The 6,081-nt window shown below is 49.6% G+C and overlaps 1 pseudogene; it reads right to left on the bottom strand.

Moving 5' to 3' along the window:
• Positions 1 to 293: 293 nt before the first annotated feature.
• On the bottom strand, positions 294 to 1,162 carry LOC129392691 (NADH dehydrogenase [ubiquinone] flavoprotein 2, mitochondrial-like; annotated as a pseudogene).
• Positions 1,163 to 6,081: the final 4,919 nt, after the last annotated feature.

Genomic DNA, 6,081 nt, shown 5'->3' on the forward strand with positions numbered 1-6,081 from the left:
TTGTGCAGCTTCTGGAAGGGGAGTACGTCTTCCGGCCAGGGGAGCCAGACACCAGCATCTACGTGGTGCAGGACGGGAGGCTGGGGGTCTGCATCCAGGATTCGGTGAGAGCCCTCGGGTGGGGCAGGGCTGGGGGTCTGTTGTGTTTTCACTCAGAGGTCTGCCCTCTTTAACATTTGTTAAGTTTTCCATTGAAAAGTCAGTACCAATTTGTATTTTATTATATTTTATTTTATGTAGGTAGGAGATTCATATTTTATTTCTCTAGTGGCATATTTACAGTTGAATATAAATTAAAGGCCTGCTTGCACACCAAAGCCAGGTCCTTTAGGTGGTTCAGTCAAAGAGGTAAGACCTCCGGCTGGCTCGCGTGAGAAGCGTCCACTCCTTGGCCCAGGTTTTGGGATTTTGCCAGCCTTGAGTTCATCAATGATTTCTTCAGTATCCTTAGGTGTCAGATTCTCATAGTAGTTGTCATTTGTTTGAACCATTGGTGCGTTTACATGGGCCCCTAAATATTCCATTTCTATAAGAGTGAAAAGTTTGTCAGGTGTAGTCTCCCTGACCCTTATTCCAAGCTTTTTCTGAGTGGCCTCCGGTATGCTGTCAGAGTTTCAAAGCATGCAAGGCATAGTAGTGCAAACTGGAATATGATTCTTTCCAACTGGTTTTCGATTACACATTGTATAAAAAGCTGCTTCTTCATATATTCTCATTGGAGGTACTTGTAACTTTCTGCAACCTCGTTCATAGCAGAGATGGGCAGCCATCCATTCTGCCTTTGGGCTAAATCCAGGACTGGAAGTACAGCTGCTGCCTTATGCCCTTCTGGGTAGTTTTTTTTACAGTTGCCTCTATTCTCTTGTACTTTTCCAGTGTGAAGTCAAGTGGAGTATCTGGGTTATTCTCAGGAGTATCTCTGTGCACAGATAAGGCTCCTCCGGCTCCATTTTGCACCACCGTCTTATGCAAATGTCCTTATACGTCTTCCCCACTGAGTGGCGAGGCCACCTGTGTGGGCCAGCACGCCGCAGAGAGGAACGTGGTGAGCCAAACAATGGGCCTTCGGAGTGCAAAATTCAAATTTTTTGTTCTTTGGAGGAAAAGGCACATTGGACGCAGGTGTGTCAGCTTCCGCTGCACAGGGGCCGCGCGTGGTGGCTCACCTCTGCATTTCCCCAGACACACTGCAAGCACTTTTTAAAATTTCATTTATTTATTTATTTATCTATCTTTGGCTCTGTTGGATCTTCGTTGCTGTGTGCGGGCTTTCTCTAGTTGTGGGGGGCGGGGGCTACTCTTCGTCGCGGCGCGCGGGCTTCTCATTGCTGTGGCTTCTCTTGTTGCAGAGCACAGGCTCTGGGTGCGCAGGCTTCAGTAGTTGTGGCTCGCGGACTCTAGAGCGCAGACTCGGTAGCTGTGGCACAGGGGCTTAGTTGCTCTGCGACATGTGGGATCTTCCCGGACCAGGGCTCGAACCCGTGTCCCCTGCGTTGGCAGGCGGATTCTTAACCACTGCACCACCAGGCAAGCGCACATCACAAGCATTTTGCCATGTCTCTCCCACTGCCTTGGAACCCCTCAGTGGTTGGGTATTGATCTATGACGATCAGTAGCACCCTTGCCTTATTTTGGGGGTTTCAGGCTGTAAATAATTTTAACTCTAAGAAAATAATTAAGATATTAATTCAGCTGGAAGCTAACTCTTTATTTCCTGCCTCTGTCGACTTATATGCTTGAGTCACAATTGCCAGGGGGGACCTATAGCCCAAGACTCCTGAGGGCTTGTCGGTTTATTTGCCTGCTGGTGGGTGGCGCAGGCTCCCACCACAGACACTTAGCGAACCCTGGACTGCACGAGGTCGCCCCCACCGCGGCCACGTGAAGTTCCCGCCTGCCGGGCCCTGGGTGGGCCCTGACCTAGGACAGCTCCTGCATGGTCTTCCGGCTCCTAGACTACGGTGTCATCAGGGTACAGTTCTCACGTGTGTCGCTTTGTCTACGGGTGACCTGGTGGGACAATTAGAAAAGGCGTGGCTTTCGTCCAGTCTCCTCCGGGCGGGGCCTCCATGTCATCCACCTGGCAGGTCTTCACCAAGAGGGCTGGAGCCTTTGGGCCAGATGGAAGGGCTTCTGGACAGTGGCCAGCGCCATGTTTGAACAAGTTCAAAGGGGTTTTCCTGGGTCACACTGAGATGACGTTCCTATACTAAATCACCAGCATCACATGGTTTTCTTTTTCTTTTAATCCAGTGGAAAAATATGTCAAAACGCTATGACTTATACTGGTTAGAATAACTGCATTGGTTCTCACAGCCCTTTGAGTTAGGCCAGCAGACTCACGCAGGCAGAGCCTCCTGGCGCTGACAAGACGCGGGGCAGAAAGGCCGGCTGGGCCTCCTCTTCCTCCTCCTCCTCGTCATTTTCCTGTCCTCCTCATTCGCACACGTCGGCTGGGGCGCAGCCCTGCCCCACGTGACCAGCGGTGGTAGAGGTCGTTTGCCCAGCTGGCCTGGCCTCCACAGCGGGTGACTCTGCTCTGCTTCCCAAGCACAGGATGGCACTGAGGTGGCGGTCAAAGAGGTTCTGGCTGGGGACAGCGTCCACAGTCTCCTCAGCATCCTGGACGTCATCACTGTGAGTACCCCGCACCCCCAGGCCTGCCCAGACTCGCCTGGACTGCAGGTCCCTCAGCACCAAGGCCAGCTCTCCAGTGACAAGGGGCTGGTCTAGGTCCGGGGGACCCCTAGTAGGTCAGGGGTGTGCCCGAGAGCAGCTTTGACCAGGTGTCTAAGGGGAGCTGGGTGTTGGCTTGAGGGTTTTGGCCGTTTCTTAAATGATCATTCTTTGGACTGAGTAGCACATGCATGGGCTCCAAGCTTCAGATGCCTAAAACGTCACAAGGTGAAAGTGATTTCTCCCACCTTCCGGCCCTGAGTCCCCTTCCCAGGAGGGACCCTCTCTGGATCTTTTGTGCTAATGTGTGTCCTTCAGTCATTCCCCAGCTCTTGCTGTTCATCATTGCAGTGAAGGGTCTTGTGTGGAGACATTGTTTCCTGTGTTTGAAGGCCAGTCTGTAGGGCAAATCCTTAGGAGACTCACCGGATCCAAGGAACACGCCTCACACCCCACACAGAGGCTGAACCGCGGGACATGTGTGAGGGCACCCATTTCTTCAGCCTAATCCACTAGTGAGCCATTTCATATCTCATCTTTGCTAGTCCAACAGATTAAAAACTAGCATCTCATGTTATGACTTTCAAACTTTTTATCATGGAATATTTTAAACATGTTCAAAAGTAGACAGAATAGTAAAATCAATTTACTTCCATCACCAGTTGCAAAAGGCTCAGCTCAGTGTGCCTCATTTCCTCCTGATTAACTAGAATTTAGTATTTGTTTAATCTTCTTTTTCTTCTGAGCAAAATCTACTTACAGTAAAACAAATCTGAAGTGTGTGTAGCTGTTTTGATAAATACATACACCTCTGTCACTCAAAAGGTGTATTTGATTTTAATCTTATCCTTGGAAGTTATACCTTTTGCTTTTCTTTTTGTCTGTGTACTGAGGCAACTTGTACCTCAGTTTCTCCAGACACTGCATGGAGGGGTCTCCAGAACAATTCAGCAGAACCTTGGCAGCGATGTGTCTGCACAGGGCCAGGAGTCTAGGAGCATGTGTGACACTCACCATGGAGGGACCCCTCATGGGTGTCCTCTGAGCCAGCCCTAAGTTCTTGTGCACGACAAGGGGGTGGCAGGCTCCAAACGGAGACTTTGGGAGTGCGCAGCGTGCTCATCTTGCCCCCGTCAGACCGCACGCACGTGCTTCGAGCTGTCTGGGGCCTGGGGCGGAGGCGCGCACAGGACCCCGTGGCCTTTGTCCGCCCCCAGGACCTGGTGTGTCTTCATCAGACGCTTGGCCGGGCCTGAGAGGGGCACCACCTCCTACTAACAGGGCTGGCCAGGTGCCATCTGGAGGTGATGGGGGAGGGCACCCAGGCTGGCAGTTGCAGCTGGAGCAGGCTGGCTCTGTGGGGCTCTGGCTGGTGTGTGTCTGAGTCTGTAATTCGTGCTGTGGGCCTGAGAGACTGGGAGGTCTAGACGGGCTGTCCATCTACAGGCAGGTAAATTATTAGGGGCTCCTAAATAAGAACGAGAGAAGGGCAGTGGAGGCCCTTCTCTTGTTTCTTGGTCCGCTGCTGACCCTGATCTCGCTGTAACTTTGGGGCTGAGTGCCGTCCGGGGCAGCATCGTGGGCTGTGTGCTGTGAGCAGGGTCAGGGTTACGCAGCCTGCTGCGGTCACCTGGCGCCGGTGTCCGTGTCAGCGCAGTGCCCCTCCCTGGGGCAGGAGTCCTGCTTCCTTGAGTGGCTGGAGAGAGAATGTGGGTGATGTTTGGGAGAAAGTAATTCTATATTGGGTTAAATGATTATTTGGAAGGACATCGTTTTTGCCTCACCAAACATTTGTGTTTGTGGTTTAAAAATTTTTTAATTTATTCTTATCAGAATAACCTGAACAAATTCTGAAAACGTATTTGATGTTTTGTGAACTGCAGTTGTCTGTTCCACCGCCCCCTCCCCAGAAAGGCCACTTCCGGCTCTTTCAGTCTCCTCCGTACAACCCGCTGCTCTTGTTTTGTAATCCTTCGTCTTAATTTTGTGTCGACTTCCCACTGTGGAAAATGCCCTGCTTGCCTCACCATCCTATACCCCTCGTCCCACCTTTGCAGACATTGTCAGCAGCTGAGCTTGTGGAACCTGGGGGTGAGGTTCCTTTCTGTTTTCCCTGGAGTTAACAGTTGCCTCATTTTTTGGTTGCTTAGTTTTCCGTGCATTGTGTGCACCACTGCCCTGGCCCAGCACTCCATGAGTTGGGGAGAAACCCCTGGGTCCCCATCCTCTGTCTCCGTCTGACCTTCTGGGCCACACAGTCCAGCCCCCCTGGGGCCCTTTCTTTCTTCCTGGACAGGCCTCTCACCTCCTCTCCTGTCTGCTTGCTTGTTTGGGTGGAGCACATACTCCATCTGCTTGCTGAGAAGGGTGCAAGGGAGATAGAGGTTTTTTTGTTAATTATTTTTGGCTGTGTTAGGTCTTCGTTGCTGCACGCGGGCTGTCTCTAGTTGCGGCGAGCAGGGGCTACTCTTTGTTGCAGTGCACATGCTTCTCATTGTGGTGGCTTCTCTTGTGGCAGAGCACGGGCTCTAGGCGCGCCGACTTCAGTAGTTGGGGTGCACAGGCTTCAGCAGTTGTGGCGTACGGGCTCTAGAGGGCAGGCTCAGTAGTTGTGGCACACGGACTTAGTTGCTCCGCGGCATGTGGGATCTTCCTGGACCAGGGCTCGAACCCGTGTCCCCTGCATTGGCAGGCAGATTCTTAAACACTGCACCACCAGGGGAAGCCCAAGGGAGATAGAGTTTTGAAACCTTATAGATCTAGAATTGTCTTTGTTTTGCACTCCCTTTATCTTTCTATTTTACTTCTCAGGAGGTTTTTTCAACTTTATTTTCCAAATCTTCCATTGAATTTTTAATTTCTGTCATTTTTTTTTTTTAAATTGAAGTCTAGTTGATTTACAATGTTGTGTTTGTTTCAGGTGTACAGCAAAGTGTACAGCAAAGAATATATATATATATTCTTTTTCAGATTCTTTTCCATTATGGTTTATTGCAGGATATTGAATGTAGTTACCTGTGCTATACAGTAGGTCCTTGCTGGTTATCTATTTTAAATATAGTAGTGTGTATTTGTTAATCCCAAACTCCTAATTTATCCCTCCCCCCCTTTCCCCTTTGGTACATTAGTTTCTTCTCTATGTCTGTGAGTCTATTTCTGTTTTGTAAATAAGTTCATTTGTATCCTCTTTTTAGATTCCACATATAAGTGATATCATATAATATTTGTCTTTCTCTGTCTGACTTAGTTCATTTAGTATGATAATCTTTAGGTCCATCTATGTTGCTGAAAATGGCAAAATTTCATTCTTTTTTATGGCTGAATAGTGTCCCACTGTATATATATATACCACATCTTCTTTTTTTTTTTTTTTTTTTTTTTTTTTGCTGTACACGGGCCTCTCAC

The sequence above is a fragment of the Physeter macrocephalus genome, chromosome 13 (assembly GCF_002837175.3).
Source record: "Physeter macrocephalus isolate SW-GA chromosome 13, ASM283717v5, whole genome shotgun sequence".
NCBI classification, from domain to species: Eukaryota; Metazoa; Chordata; class Mammalia; order Artiodactyla; family Physeteridae; genus Physeter; species Physeter macrocephalus.